Genomic DNA, 17877 nt, shown 5'->3' on the forward strand with positions numbered 1-17877 from the left:
ACAGCGATAACAATAAGAAACAAGCAACAGAAAACAATACATGAAAATAGATACAGGCAGAACAAGACTCAATAGAGATACTCACTATATTAGACCAAAATATTTATGATATAGGTGTGTTTTTTCTTTTAATATATTTTTTATCCCACGATTTTGTAACCCATTTTTCACCCCTGTGCCAATCATCTACTGTGATCCTGGGCTCTACACACCCTCCGCCAACCTGGGGAGAGCAACGGACTTAACTCATGCTCCCTTCATGCCTGAGTGTCCAAGTTGCTCCTTTACACCTGATAGGGGGGAGTTTCCCTGGTTGGACGTAGCGCGTGGAAGGAACACATTATTCCAACCAGTTCCTTTCCCCTCCATCAGGCGCCCCGGCTGGCCAGGGGGAGGCAGTTTAGAGAGCAGGATTACTGCATGTTTTTTGTGAGGGTACCTACCCTAGGGGACACGGGGAGAACATGCAAACTATAGGTGTGTTTTAAGTAGCTTTTTAAAAGTGTCGACTGACTCTGCATTTTTTTAAGTTCCGATAGCCCATAGGCAACCGCTTTGTGGCGAGATCAGAGCGTGTTTCCACTCTCTTAAGGCCTATTCATAGTCTGGATCTTCGGTGGTGAGGTGACCACCACTCCGGTGGTGAGCTGACCACCGGAGCTGAAATAACGTTGAGCGGTGGTGAGTAAAAACAGAGAGAAGGGCTGGAGCGGTGGCGGTGGCTTGCTCTTCACCGCGGCTCGTGACGTCATGTTGTAGTTCGGTGGTCACCTAACCACCGTAAATCCAGACTAGGCCTGAATAGTTTTTTTCTCACTATAGTTGTAAGTGATGGAAAAAATGCTTTCACTGTGCACCAACTTCACCGAGACAAATTCCTTGTATGTGCAAACATACCTGGCAAAAGTAATTACATTTTGGGATTAAACCAATCCCAAAAGCCTGCCAAGGAGATCTGCTCAAACAAGACACTTGTATTAGCTATACAACTAGAAAAGGTTCCTGTTACGTTTGGAAAGATGGAGAAAGGAGCTCTCATATTCATAGCCGTCTCTATTCTTTCTACATAGCATCTATTCTTGAGTTACAACTGTTCTTGGATCCCATCAAACCAAATCTCGTCGCCCAAAATAGCAGATCTACAAGCTCACATTGACACATTGTTAGCTTGTAGACCTGCTATTTTTGGCGAATGTCCCCCCTCAGAATTTGGATGCTGGGTAAGTAAATGCTTGCAATGGATTCAGAATGATGAAAACCCCCTAGTTTGACACATCACATGCTACTTAAAGCATAATACAATTTAGAACATTTTGCTTTATAATGGTTTTATGGTACCCCAACTTTCAGCAGCTGTCAAAAATCCCCCTAGGGTGAATATAAACCAATGTGGGATATGTTGGTATGTACCTTTACAAAAACACATTGGTGAAGAGAATTATTGGTAAGAAAGATTGTATTAATATCCCCTGACAGTAACATGGACAGCACTCACCTATTCACATAGCACACCCTGATACCTCCTGACCCATACAATAACTAAGCTTCAGCACCATGGACAGCACTCACTTATTCACATTGCATAATGTAACTAAGCTACAGTACCATGGATAGCGACTGCCTCACAAGAAAAAATACCTCAGACGTGCAATAAAAGCTCCCTGCGGGCGGGCGGGCGTGCGTGCGTGCGTGCGTGTGTGTGTGTGTGTGTGTGTGTGGAAATAATGAGAACAAACAATGACTATGTAATATTCTAATCTTTTGTGTTTTTTCATTTTCATGAGCTGTATGCCATAATCATCAACATTAAAACAAAAAAGGTTTCAAATATTTCACTTCATGCTCAATTAATCTAGAATATATGATTTTGATTTGTACGGTCTTCCCTCAGCCTTTGAGTTCAATTGATTCATTTTATCACCCAACTTCCATCTTATTACAGGGCACAGTAGGAGTGACCTTTGGTGGCTATCAACCACAGTGGTGCTCCCCTGCCATTCAGTAGCCATATAAACTAGATTAGCTGATCATTTAGTCTTCATTGGACAGCCCGTCTGGCTCCTACACCAGGTTCCCGTAGAGATCTCATTCTGCAAGTGTTAGCACTGGGACTAGGTCCCAGAAAGATCCAAAGGCCACAGCTAATCTCTGCTCGGGCCCACAGCCCATCAATGGGGCCTGTAATCTGGCTGGGTGCGGTTGATATCGTTATCTTTGGTGGAGTGCTCAGCTGTGGCTCTCGGTGCCTGCTGGCCAAGCCACTATAGGCCTTCTTCTGTGTCTATTATTCCCTTAGTTCCTTCTGTCCCACAGTCAATGCTTCCTTTTGACTGCCCCCCCCTTTTCTTTCTTTTTAAACATTTATATCTTTGATATGCAATCTTGTCTTATCTGTGATCTAGCATTCGGTTGTCCTTTCCCCCTTCAGCATAATTTCAAGGTATCTTAGAGATGAGAACTACAGTAATTTACGTGCAGCAGGCCTACCCTTGTTTAATGTCGTTCACTGACAGTGTACCAAATAATTGGGAACAGGGATGATTAAGATATTTATAATGAGACGCTGCTCGCTGTTTTCCAAACTATGTACAAAGTCAAATATTCAGTGTTAATTGAACTCCTGAGTGTACAAATGTGGCCAAATACAACCGAGTTACAAATGGATAAATGCCTGGCACGAAGGATTTTACTATGCAGCATAAATGGACATAATGTAAATTGTTAAAGCAAATCAATAACATCCATGAACCTTTTTATTTTATTTTTGTTAAATGTGCTGTCGCTTACAGAACAGCCATACAGTTATTAGTCATTTAAGGCGCATGCCTTGATTTAAGTGAACACCAATCAAACCTCACATATGCGGCTTCCAGGCTCAATATAGAGACCCAAAGGTCAAAGTGATATTACACGTTTACTCTTTTTCACAATCTCCACCTGACAAGGGCTTCTCCATCATCAGCCATGAGCCATTAAAGGTATATCTTGCTTAATGGACTTGTCGGGTATCCGCAGACAGACTGAAGACAAATGGTAAATACTAAAAAAGAGGCTCGTGTGTGGAAGGATTGGCGCGGGAGGACGGGTAGGAGGCTCTCCACAGCCCGCCATTGATTCACCTGTCAAATGGCATACTCCAATCTCCTCTCCAACGACAAATTACTTTCCCATCATCAGTGCCATCAAAACCATTTGGAGGGTGTATATGTGTGGCATATGACTATTGTGACTGTATATGTTTAAAGAAAAAATATATCCATATAACACCTGAATGAAGTGTAATGGGATGCCTCGAAGCACACTAAACTGATCGCAGTTTACATCAGCATGTGGTGGAAGATGTACAGTTTTATTTCTGTTCTTAATTAAAAGCAGCAACATGTTGCAGCTGGTAAAGGTGGGGCTGATTGTAATGACTTTATGTGCAGTATTGAGTATTGAGTATCAAAAGCAAAATGGAAATACTCAAGTAAAAAAAAGTACCTCAGGTTGGTACTTAAGTACTGCACTTCAGTTAATGTACTTGGTTTCCTGCGCCGTTTATGTAGGACACGTGAACGAATAGGGAGACGGGGTAATAGCGGAGCAGCTAGACTCTCTCTCTGAACACGGGCCGTTACTCTTCTGTGTTACATTAGGATAGATAAACCAGCTCTCTGCAAATATGCGAATTTGTTTTCGCTCCCCTCGAAATGAGTTAATGATTTATTTGCAACGTGCCTCGCGGGGCTGCGAAAAATCTTTAACACACACTTATTCTTTATTTATAGGGGACGCAGAGGAACATAGCCACAAGCCAGGGGGATACAGGTTTTAGGGAGTCATGCGGAGAGAGGTGCGGTATCTGTGGTCAGCACTGGTCACCCATGTGGTCAGGTTGAGCAGAGTGCGGTTTTCTGGCTCAAACAAGTGCTCAGATTTTTCTGCTGTTTGTGACATCACAGCCTGCAAATCCCATATATTTCAATGGGATTTGCCAGCAGATGTCACTGTTTTCACTGTTTTGCCCGTTTTCATTGCAGTTCAAAAGGCTTCCAAACCCCAGAGAAAACTCCAAACCACAGAAAAGCCACTGAATGATCAATGTTCAGGTTGTGTGGGTGTAATTGAGGTCATAAAACCCAAAAGAAAAATAATGAAACCTTTAAGAACTTAGTGAGATTAATATACATGGCTGCACAAATCTTGCCATTGGTTGCTCTGCCATGCCGCTCTGCATGTCAACAGTCGGCTTGACAGGAGTCCTTCTTCACTCAAAATTTCACTGTGGAATAACCTAACCGTATGAAACGAAGCGTCTCTAAGTGTGGGATGAACATTCGGCGAAAATAAATTGTGGCTGGGCCACCTAGCCAAAAACGAAACCTACAGGTTTTTTTGACCACTTATATGGTTAGCAGACTCTATAGTAGGGAGGATTATCACAATAAAACAAAAAAAGTGATACCGGTATTTGAATTAAGTGAAATCACTGAATATACCTTTAAATTTCTTCTAAGTAAAACAATATGAGCAATAAGCATTGCTTTCATGATCAGCAGGTTCATGCAAAGTTTATAAATGTTTCATCATTAAACAAGAGAGTTAAATAAATAAATGTTTCTACTTCCCACTTTCTCTGATGGAGCCCCGTATAGTAGCCTACCTCCTTGTAGTGTTTTCCAACCTTCTCTGCATCAGGGACCAACTTGAAAATCTTGAAAGCATTCGCAGCGCACCCATCTGACCAGCTGCGTGCATTTTCCGAGCACGTTAATTGTAATGATCAAATCAATGCATTGTGTTCCGGCTTGGATCAAAAGAACAAATAGTATACTTTAAGTTCTTATTTATTAGTATCACAAAAACACATTTTTCAATTAAAATGTTTATTAAAGCTGCTATAAGCAATGTCAATTTTTATTTTTTTTATTTTTTTAATTCAGACAGCCAGCAATGGGTAAAATGCTGCCCCAAAAAATGTAGTCTCTGTTACACATCTAGGGGCCGCAATCTGACACCAGAGGATATTTCATGCACCCGCAGTATCTGTAATATGCCACAGCTGTGACGCAGAATATTCTAGTAATTGAAGCACAATTCATAGCCTTTCAAGTCCCTTCTGGATCCTTGGAAACGGTTTCATCAAAGGAGCCACTGTGTGGGACAGGGGGACATAGCTTTAGAATGTTCTGACTGTTCCAATCTAACAGATTAATGAGTCAGTATGCACCCACGTATGCCCTAAGGAAGGAACCACGCTACATTTCAACAAAACAGACCATTCTATATACATCATCAAATTTGCACAGATGCAGTTCGACGGGCATGTGGATGGCTCTTTGAAATGAGGTGAATTTGTATCGAAGTTAAGCCAGCGAAGGATGACTTGTGGCGACTTTTAAACTTTTCATTTTCTCATCCAGGGGGGGCGGTGTTACAAACTCTGAGCTATTTGTAATATTACAAAAGTATAGCTATGATATTTGACTCACCATTTGACAGCCATACGTGATGTGCAAAATGTGATTATTCATAATTACTGTATTGCACATATTTTGTGATAAATTATGGATTTAAAATAATAATAATGTATAGCCCTATTGAGCATCAAAGGTTTTTAGGTTATACTAGTTTAATCAAAGTTGCCGTTTCTATTGTTGTGGAACATGGCTAGAGAATGCAGATACTGCGCTACAAGCTCGAGCTTGTCCACGGGACACTTGATGGAGTATAAATTAAGCATTGCAGAAGATTCACAGGCCTAATAGTATTAGAGCTGTGAATCTTCTGCAATCTCATGATTTGATTCCGATTCTTGGGCTCATGACAATTTTTATTTTATTTTTATTTCAAAATTATTTATAATAATAATAATAATACCTGTACCACTGTCATTTTGCTTAGCTAAAAGTAAAAGCGACAATTTTTAATGACCTGAGCTTGAGCTGGGGACGTTTACACACTGGCCTTTAGGGTCACAGCAAACCTTTCCCTAATGCTTCCCTGCTTGGCAGTCAGCATCAGGGTTGTATAGGGGGTTAGATCAGTTGTATAGGGGGTTAGATCAGTCAGCATCAGGGTTGTATAGGGGGTTAGATCAAACCTTTCCCTAATGCTTCCCTGCTTGGCAGTCAGCATCAGGGTTGTATAGGGGGTTAGATCAGTTGTATAGGGGGTTAGATCAGTTGTATAGGGGGTTAGATCAGTCAGCATCAGGGTTGTATAGGGGGTTAGATCAGTTGTATAGGGGGTTAGATCAGTCAGCATCAGGGTTGTATAGGGGGTTAGATCAGTTGTATAGGGGGTTAGATCAGTCAGCATCAGGGTTGTATAGGGGGTTAGATCAGTTGTATAGGGGGTTAGATCAGTTGTATAGGGGTTAGATCAGTTGTATAGGGGGTTAGATCAGTCAGCATCAGGGTTGTATAGGGGGTTAGATCAGTTGTATAGGGGGTTAGATCAGTCAGCATCAGGGTTGTATAGGGGGTTAGATCAGTTGTATAGGGGGTTAGATCAGTCAGCATCAGGGTTGTATAGGGGGTTAGATCAGTCAGCATCAGGGTTGTATAGGGGGTTAGATCAACTACAAATGCTTCCCGAGCACGGCACGGCTGCGGCTCACCGATCCAAGAGATGAGTCAAATGCGGAGAACAAATGTCGCATACAGCAATGTACAGTATTTGTAACATTAGCCGCATCCTCCTGGGTGATCCCGAGGCTTTCAAAGGCCAGTGCATGGAATCTCCCTATCTGGTCCTTGGTCTGCCACAGGGTCTCCTCCCAGTGGGACTTCACGCACCCTATTTGTGTGATGAAATATGAATTGAACGTTAGTCGTATAAACAGCAACAAGGGTTTTTACAAGTGTCCTGGCAACAGTGAATACAATTTAACAATACATACAATTTATATATCTCTTTTCTAAATAGGCCTACTCAAATTCGAATATTAAAAAAAATACAAATAAAATAAACCTCACGGCGTGTGAGCAACTAACACCACTAGTCATTTTAGTAGGATCTTTATACAGCACAGGACAAAGACAACAAATAAAAAGGAAAGGTAGTCTGAGGTTCCCCAACCCCCCTGAAGTCTACGGTAATGGTCAGTGAATTAAGCACAACAGGAGACCTGGCCGTTTGCTGCTATCAGCAAGCCAGATCTATTTAGCATACAGAGACCTCTGCAGCTGCTCCAACTCGATATGATTGTCAGAGCAGGAGACAACTAAATGTTATGTATTTTAGTTCTAAACAGTTATAGTTCACCACATAATACTAACTGCTACTGCTGTATTTGCAATATTGTATACTAGGCCTACGTGGTCTGAATCATCCTTCTGCTGCATGATATATTCTGTCGCTAATTTAGTCAGCCATTTATATTCTGTAGTCTGTATATTTTATTGTGTGACTGGAACATGATAGACATGATGCATGCTTAGTAACCCAGGGAAGGTGCAGTTTAAAATCATATATTCTGTACAGTATACATTATTTATTGTTTTCTGTATGTGCCTATATAGTCTACCACCAGGAAAGGAGCAATTCTAAATTGTATATACATTATTATGGTCATTCACTCGTGTATATGGATACTGTTTTTGAACAGTATAGTGTATATAGGTTTACACTTTACTTATTATATTACTTATTGCCACTAATTGCACCTTACCTACCGGTATATTATACCGTATTTTGACCTACCTATGTTGTACTATATAGCCTACAGTCTGTTGGACATTGTAGCATAGTGTAGTGGAGTTTTCCACACCACCATCTCGCTGCATTATACACATGAGTATAGTGTGACAAATAAAGTCTGTTGGATCTTGAGGTTGTCTCCTGCCTCAGGGGAGGCTGTGACCAGCACACTGGCATCATTAAATCCTGATTCTATATGTTGACGTTAAAAATGCAATGGTCCTTCCACCTCACTTGGTCATATGCTGTAACAAAATGAATGAAATATGAATCTTATGCCCATGACCTCAGCCACTTAACCATACTATACTTAGGATATCAGATCTACAATCATACATCACATCATGATATCACTATTTTCTTATTCAATTCTGGAATAATGTCCAAAATATGAATGCTAGGTTCAATTAGAAGATATCATCTTAGATTTTTTTTTCCTTCTTCCGAATTCGGTCAACGTTTTCATCCCATGGATCCTAATAATGTCAGTGCAGGAGAATATTTGATATAAATTCTTAAAGAAGTTCCCTTGTCATCTTTTATCAACACTAAATGATTCATCGTACTGAACAGGGGGGAAAGTAATTATGAGTCTTAATTGAAACTGGCAGTGAGTTGGAATGAAGGGAGGCAGATGAACTAGTCTGCAGAATGATAGGGAGGACGCAGCTCCCAAAAGCCCACACAAATAACAGCTAAACCTAAGCTGATGTCACTCCATGTTCGCTAGAAGGGTTTTTTCACTGGATTTGGCTTCACTCCTGCACAAGTGTGTGTGCACGCACACACACTCACTCGCACACACACGCACACACACACACACACACACACACACACACGTGTACACACACCCACAGATGTAAGCATCTGTGGGTGCATGCACGCATGCACGCACGCACGCACGCACGCACACACACACACACACACCTGTGCACACGGCCACGTGCACACATTTCATTGAGTTTCATGTTCTTGGGAGAAGATGCCCTTGTGTGTTTCACAGTGAATAACCACCGGTAGCCTTCTTTACCGTGCAGGCAAGTGTATTGATGTTTGTTTTTAGAGTAGCAGCAGGAATACTTGTATACTACAGCCACTTGCAGAGCAGTAGGTCTATTGGTGGGGATAATGGGGTTGGCCAAGGTGAAGATAGACCCTCTACTGTGTGACGGCATTATGCGAACAGCATCAATAATACACGAGAGAGTAGGGACGCAGGTGTGCTTTGAAGCAGCATAGAACAACGATTTAAATGAAGACATGGTAGCTTTGATAGTCTATATACAGTACTGTAGAAACCCTGCCAGCCTAAGGCCCTCAGCATAATCAAGGATGCCTCCCACCCCAACAACAGACTGTTCCACCCCTCCCATTCACAGAGGAGAAAGGGCTACATATGCCTCAAGACTTCAACCACCAGATCCAGAAACGGCTTCTTCCCCATAGTCATTATCCTCTTGAACTCTCTGACCAAGAGATAGTGTATAGTCTGAACAATGATGTCACACATTGGCTAACACAGCAGAAAGTGAATAACCTTGTTCCTAATGAGTTTGAGTGTCACTAAGTGCCACTCAACATTGCTGTCACATACTGTAGTTTGTAGTGTATAGGCTACACTTTCTGAAAGAGTATATCTTATTGTTGGTAGGGGTTGAAACAGAGGGAAGACTATACACAAAATGCTAAAAGGATAGACCATTGTTTCCATTTTGGTCCTGTGGAAATAGCCTTTGTCATAGCCTACAAACAAATGTCACATACAGCGTGCACTTCAATAAAAACACAAACTGCACAGAAGAAGAAAAATTGCAGAAATTCAAATGATTATAATTCCCCTTTGTCTAAAAACAAATCCTATATATTTTCAAAATTATAATTTGCTACAATTTGACCAGAGTCTGGAGATACTGTGCAAAGCACTTCAGTAGACTATCTCTGCAGTTCGATATAAGTGGGACACTTCACTCTCAACCTGTTCAACACATGCATGCAGGCATAGGCGATTTTTGGCTCTCCTAGCAGCAGAGGTTAGGGCATGTGAGCTCAAACCCTCAATTCAACATTTTGGTTTTAAGATGTTGATATTCATTTTGTATTCATCCTTAGGACCCCAAATCACACCTTGGAAAGCATGAGTGTCTATTTCAAACAAAGTGTTTTTTGACTGGGGGGTCATATTTTGACAGCAGGAATTTCCTGTCATAATACCCCCCAGTATTAGGATGTATTGGTATGTTAGTCCTACTCCTCCTCCCAGCCAACACTTGCAGTGACTGCTGCGAGTGTAGAATGAATGGAACAGAGCGGGCCTGGGGGCTGACAAAACGTATCACATGGTTTTGGAGGGCAGCAAATCTACAAGCTCTCAACATATCACGCTGCAACGAAAAATATGTGTGGTTGCACAATTAAAAAGGGGGGGAAAGGAATTAAATGGCATGCTCAAAGCGCATAACCCTGGGTGTTGGGAAGAAAAGCAGCTGACCTTTCAGTGGAGTATAGGGAAGTGAGAGCGGGCTGCAGGCAAGGCGAGCACAGAGATGATGACTGTAGACTGCTTTATGACTTAGAATTTGTAGCATCTTTAGGAGGACCATCCACTGTCTCCATCGTCAGTCAGGGGAGAGTGTCATTTCACATGACTCATCCTGGGTCATGCTCTGGCCGCGTGACTGACAGTGACAGTGAGTGAAGTGGTTCCCAAGTCCAGTACTTGAGTCAAAGTATAGATATTCCTGGTCGAATATCAGTCAATGACAATTTGCTTTGTACTTGAGTATCTGTAGCCTACTTAAGTATTCAACATGCATTTTTTGGTCACAAGGGCCAATTTAAATTTATATATAATTTTCAATTTTCTTATTAATATCAATGCATTGCTTTATTGAAAAAGAGATTTTCCAGAACATTTAAAAAAATGGGAGCTTGTAGATCAGTTATTTTCACTACATTTCAAATGGAGTTAAATTAATAATGTACTTTTCCCCTTTCTGGACGTAGATGTGTAGTTTCAAAAGTAGGCCTACAATATTTTTCTTTGAAATTGAAGTATCCAAAAATTAAAAATACAAAGTAAAGTACAGATACTCCAAAAGTATATAAGTACTCAAGTCAAATGTACGTACCTCGTTACCATCCACCGCTGGTCAGGGGACTGTCATTTCCCATGACTCATCCTGGGGTCGTGCTCTGGCGAGCCTACCAGACTGACAGCTCTGATGTGGGCATTGACGGAGCAGCGCGCTGTGCGCCTCATGAACCATGAAAAAGCAGGAGACTCCCCTTCCCTACAACACACAACACTCTAATCGCTAAAAGAAGCCCAGGAGCCCGGCTGAGCTCTGCTCGGAATGCCAAGGCCCAGATAAGAGTAACGCGCTTAATTTAAAGTCACACCGTGTCACCTTTTCCAATTAAACAAAAAGTTTATTTTCCCCACACTAACCATGCCACATACACGTGGTCGTTGACAACTTCTCCAAACACATTTTTAGTCACAATTGTGCCTGCCCACATGGACGCAGATACCAGATGTACACCGGACATTTATTTATTTATTTATTTATTTATTTATTTATTTATTTATTTATTTATTTATTTATTTATTTATTTATTTATTTATTTATTTATTTATTTATTTAGTGATTGCAGTGATTTTTTCTTTTTTGACAACTTCTATAAACACAATGGACCCGATTCACTAAGCTGTTTACACCCATATTTTGGATGTAAAGGAATTTTCCAAACTTCCCACGTTAGTTCAGTCAGACAACTCACGAATAGATTAAACAATATTTATTGCAGCATGAGTAATGAGTGTGCATATGATATTTGACATTTGGCGCTCGGCTCTGCTGGATTTCTCCCTGCTCGGCATGATTAGCAACAACATAAAACATAAGAGCAGGGAGATAGATATACAATAACCCCCCCATGGGGAGCATAGATAGCAGAGCCCACCGGTGGTGGTGGTGGGAGAAAACATCACATACAACCGGGAACCATGAGCAGAGGAAGGCAGGAAGAGCATGGAGTCTAGTGAGCTTAAGTAGCCTGCCCAGTTAGTCAGCTGATTGCCGCATCGGCGAATGACGTGTGAGACTTGTACACACGTATACTCCCACATAGTAAAGCAGCATGTTAACCCCTTGAGCATAGTAAGGGCCTTTGAGCATGGCAAGAACCTCCCTTGAGGTTGACTGACTGAACTGACTCTGCGAGCTGCGTTTGATTAGTCTGAGTCATCTTTTTCATCTGTGAATTTTGTGGAGTCTGCTCGGATGCAGACTTACGATTTTTTCGAGTGTCTAACACAGGCATCGGAAATGAACAATATGTTCAGTAATTGCCATCTCTTGTGAGTTGATCATGGGTTCAACATCAAATACAAATGTAATGACACAGTGGCATTACTCTATGCCGCAAGGAACGTGAAAACTTCTATACTGGATCAGGGTGGAAACCTTATGTCCAAAACGGTTCCTATTTTTATTTTATTTTTTACATTTTAGAATTATGAAAATGTACATGATCTACAAGCTCACAGTGTGCCACATCACAATGTGTTGTGAGCTTGTATCTGCTATTTTCACTACTTCTGTGTGATGTGATTTAGGTTTTAAAAGCGTAAAAAGTTTAAATATGGTGAGTGACACAAGGTTTCTGCCTGATGGCAACCATATGAATTGACTCTAATCATCTCTGAGGTTTAACGACCAGTTGTACCTTTGCAGTTTGGCATTAGAGTGAATATAAAATGCAATTAGAAATACGATATGCAGCCATAGCTTATTGAGCTTTCACATTTCATTTCCTAAACTGCCTCCCGTTTGATCTTTGATTGGAATTTTATGGTTAGAATGTCATGGTTCTGAACACCAGACCTTCTGTTCACTTCATAAAGCTACCCGATGGTTTGATGTAGGATGTTTTCATGTGGAAGGTGGAACGATGGAGGAATAATGTGTTTGGTTTTTTGGGGGGGCAGAATTATTTTGATTTTATATGGGTGGGTTACATATGTTCTTTTTTTTTTGTAAGTGTCATATGAGATAAATGTTAAACACCAAATTAATTTGAAAATGTAATGAAATGTGTCATGTAATTTCAAGATGTGGATTGATGTGGATGTTGAGTCAGGAGTATTTGCAATAGTGCTCTATGGGAAACTGATAACATATCAATCAGGTGCCTTCGTTTACTTTAATGCTACAGAGCAGGTGACAAGCATTGATTTTGACAGTGTTGTGTTATCATCAATCTCTGGTTACTAAATATTTTAGAAAGCCAGGGTTTCTACCATCTCTGTGATAGCAAGCCACTAATACATTGGGTACGTTTTCCTGTTTGATGGCACAAAATACACCCTTCGTTCCCATCGCACTATTTGAACCTCTGCATTTTTGGAAAGCAGAATGCCATGCTACATTTGGTGAATAACAGTCTGCTGTAGGAGTTATAGTGTGATTGAGTTAACGTTGAACTGATGATCAAATAAAATCAATGCAAACAAAACTCTTAACTGAATTGAGCCAAATACAGCATGTCTGTCTTCTGTATATATGGCATTAAGCTTACGATATGGGGTATGATGTGTTTAGCAAAAGTCAATATTGATGGGATATATCTGGCATAAGGACAGTTTGCTATCCATAAATGCTTGATAATACCATTGAGAAGGAATATCAAACCAAATGTCTCTGTGTTCTTGCTTTATCGCAACAGGGACATTTATCAGAGATGACGTAGACAATGATCCAATGTTGCTATCTCTGTCACAAAAAGAACCATTTTCCACTGACTGACACAATGTATATGTTTTACATGTACGTTTTTACTGTAAATTTGCAATCTGAGTCATTTTTTTCTTCATTATGCCAATAAGGTTTATCAGGGCCCTCGTGCAAGCCAACAGTCTGATTAGAGCGGAGCGGAGCGCACAATTTAGAGCGGAGGGCATATAGGTCTGTTCCCAGAAAAAATAAAAATAATGATGCAATTTTCTGCTGACACATGTTGTGATATTTGACACATTCAAAGACTTTTGATGGCTTATTTTTAAACCATTAAATAGCCTAGTTATCTCCCATAATAGGGGAAATGTACGGCATATTTATTTAGAGATGTGGTCTGTTATGGTTACTCATTTATTCACTATAGCTTCTGCTGCCACCTTGAAAAAAGGAGCAAATTTCTCATACAAACATTAAAGTGAAAATGTATTTAGTGAACAACAGAAACTCTAAAGTGGTAACAGTTGTATTTCCATACACAGTGCATATAGGAAGCAGCGTTATAGATATAGAGACTGTGCTTTCATCACATTACAATATTTTTGAGTGGTGCAACCACTCCTATAGACAGCTACAGTATGTGTGTCTGGCTGTGTTCCTGGGTCTGAGCAGAGAAATAGCATATTTTCACCACCAAGACACTGTTGTGCAGCCTAACACACACACACACACACACACACACACACACACACACACACACACACACACACACACACACACACACACACACACACACACACACACACACAGCCAAATGCCCGTACAGAGCTTGTACAGTAGTATACAGTACGCACAGCACCACTCACTTCAGATTTTAATATCAAAATTAATGTGATTGTTTTGCTATTATAACTTTTGATAGTGGTGGTAAAAACTACCATCTCTCTTCTGGCCATGTCAGTGCTATGCTGTCACAAGTCATAACTAGCTAGTGAGCCACAAGGCACAGTCTCTTCTCTACTCCTTCTGATGTACCGTAACTACACATTGTCGTCGTTCCAAACGCGTTATGAGCGGTCTCAGAACTTTTCTTTGGAACCCTTGCACCTCCAGATGTCCTGACTCTCTAAAGTTGAGTCTAAACTATACAGTTTGGGAAGCCTATGTCAACATAATTACAAGAACATGATTGACTCATAATATAGAATCATTAGAATTATAGTATTACAAAAAAAAAGAATAGTAATAAATCACACTTTTAAATCTCATCTGTCTTTAGTCCACTCTATTTTAAATGTTTGACCCGTAGCTACTGTAAGTATGACGCAAATCTTCCTCCGTTATTATGAAAAGATTATGCTGCTGTGTTGTAATATATATTTATTAGAGAATTTGCGTGTTTTCTCTATATATTCTGTGTAAAAGCAGAACTAGTACATAATTCATTATACATTACTTTAGCAAGGGAATAAAATTCCCTTGTTATTAATTAGAATACTGAATCACTGTAGAGAGCTCATGCTGAGGCAGCAAGTAGGCATATTTAAGTTAACTAAATTAATCACCACACGCTTGGTGGGGAAAGTAGTATACTGTACTAACCATTTTACACACACTCATGGTTTGCACTCACCATTACTTTAGCTCTTAAACTTTATTGATAAATATATTTACTTGTGTATATCCTTTTCTTTTTGTACTTTCATAGATTTGATCCGCAAAAAAATAAAAACATTTTCAAAGAGAGAATTTCAGAAAAGTTTTCAAAGGTTTTCATACTTTTTCAAAAACCGTGAAATTAGCAAATCTACAAAGCTCATCTACAAGCTATGTTCTACGTTTATTTTTATTTTGAATAGGACTTAAGTGATCAATTCTTAATTATTTGTATATATGTTTGGGCCCCGCGGGGAGACTCGCGCTGGATCTCGCGCTGAAAGCATTTGGGAAACCCTGCTCTGCCTCGATCTGTCCACATCAAGCAATGAAGCAGACATCCTGTGTTTGGTTTAACACAGTGGTGGAAAAAGTACATTTTTTTTAACTTATATATAACCCTGCAAGACCTACGGTTGTACTTGTACTTACAACATATATTTGTTGAGATGTACAGGGAAGAAGGAGAGGGAGAGGGAGAAGGGGAGAGACATGCAGCACAGCTGCACAGGTCGTCATGAATGTCTTTTAAATTCTGACAGTTTTCTGAAATTCAGTGGTGCTCAATATTTCATGTCAAGGACCCCAAAAATTATATGTAATTGGCCTCCAACCCCCATCTGAAAATATGTTGTTCCAGGGACCCCCCAGAAGCAAAGATTTGAGTTAAAAAATATATATATTCCAAATTTGCATTACATTTTCAAGATTTTTCAAAAATAGCAGAACTACAAGCTCATAGCTATGAGCTTGTAGATCTGCTATTTTTCAATAGCTAAATTAAATAGCTAAATTATATATAATGTTTAAAACACCAAAATGGGTTAAAAGTAAAAGTCAGAAATTCAACACTGGTAAAAGTACAAAAGTATTGGCTTCAAAATGTACTTAAAGTAGGCCTACCAAATGTAAAAGTACTCATTGTGCAGAATGTCCCTTTTAAAGATTTCAAATGTATATAAATCTTTTGAAAAGAGCAGATCTACAAGCGCACAATGCGTCACGATGCGATGGATTGTGCACTTGTAGATCAGATATTTTCATATGGCCAAAAACTATTATAGGACTGAAGTGGTTAATGTAGGCTACTGAATGTTTTGTAATAATAATCAAAATCTAAAAAGTAACTACTTACTTACTTACTTAGTGGAGTATATAAAATAAATACTCAAGTAAGGTACAAATACCTCAAAATTGTACTTAAGTACAGTACTTAAATACGTACATGTACTTAGTTACTTTCCACACCCTGACCTTTCTCTGAGACCACTCTGCTGTGACCTTTGGATCAAAGCTTAACCTCAGACATTTATTCACTGACTCCAGCAAGACCTTTGGCCTTTTGGGGATATAGAAACCCATGATAGATGCTCGACTGTAATCTGCCCATCTCCGTTTCTGTTGTTTATCACACTTATCTCATAAACCTGCAGGGTTCTCAACCTTTTCCTGGACCAGGGACTACAAACACAGCCGCCTTTTGGCTGCCGTGTTTACTGTTTAGTGGTCCGATGGGTGGGCCGCATGCAACTGCATATATTCTTTTTTTAATATCTTTATCAACTGAAATGATCGACATCTGCCATTTTAGAGAAATCACTTGATGACACTCTAGGCAACGTCATCTGACGACGGTAGATAGGTGAGAGTCTTAGTCTTGTCTCAGAAATGCTAACTTGACACGCCCATTTCCTGCTCCTGTCTGGTGTGCACACAACAGCAAGGAGAAAATCCGAATGCAGCTTGAATAACAAGCAAAAATAATAAAGATTAGTCTGCTAGTGAAGACATCACGGCCATCACAAAATATCACAACTGAACACATAACCCAAAGTCTGTTAATACTTTTACTGCACACATGATGTGCGACACAAGGATGTGCGACACAAATACTTCCCCCCCCTTTAATTACAGTAGGCTACATCTAAAATTGCCTTAAGGGAGGATGGCCAGACAGACGAACTACATCGTCAAGCTCATGTTACCATGATCAGCCATAACCATAAGACTTCCCAGTGCAGCTTTTGGCCACTGACCACAGGTCTATGACATCATATTGTGGCTTACTCGTTCGAAGAAGCAGCCATGATGACTTATTATAAGGAATTGTATTACTGCAGCAGCTCGCAAACTATCCTGTGTGAGTTCTCCCCTGATTGGATAATGGAGAGCTGGGGAGACGCCTGTTACTGAACAAACATTATCTAGCAACAAGTATTATCGGAATAATAGAGATATTTATTTAACGCTTATTTTTATGAAGAAATATTACTTACCCTACCTTTATTACATTAATAATATGAATAACCTACACAACACAAAACAAATAACCATAACACATCCCCATAGCGCAGTCCCAATACAAATTATTATATAATTCAATTACAATAAAGCAACTTAATATGCTTACTGGGAAATCTTCCCAGTCCCAACCACTAATAGCCATAGACAGTATTAGACACCACAAATACATCTAGTTATTGGTTGAGTGTTTTCTATGTGACGTGCAGCTGCATGGAGGGAAAATGGGGGGGGGGGGGGGAATCACATGTGTGAAGTGAGGAGTGCTCTTATCAGAGTCATATAGCTGAGAGAGTTACACCATTGAGGGGTCAGAAAACAGCGCTCAACCTCAAGTGTGACTTGAGGTGAACTGTGAAATACATTGTTTTCAACGAGAATATCAGCAATTCTAGATGTGTGCAACATGTATTTTAAAGTGACTGTGTAATGTTTATATTGTACTATTATTACAAAAAATATTTAAAATAAAGGAATTTAAGCTGGGCTGTTGCCTGAG

The 17877-nt window shown here is 40.0% G+C and overlaps 1 protein-coding gene across 1 annotated transcript in view; it reads right to left on the reverse strand.

Annotated features, from left to right (window-relative positions):
- dact2 (dishevelled-binding antagonist of beta-catenin 2) overlaps positions 1–17877 on the reverse strand; it is a 249936-nt gene that overhangs the window by 215746 nt on the left and 16313 nt on the right. The window lies entirely within an intron of this gene.

This window comes from Protomyctophum bolini (genome assembly GCF_963924005.1).
Source record: "Protomyctophum bolini genome assembly, chromosome: 14".
NCBI classification, from domain to species: domain Eukaryota; kingdom Metazoa; phylum Chordata; class Actinopteri; order Myctophiformes; family Myctophidae; genus Protomyctophum; species Protomyctophum bolini.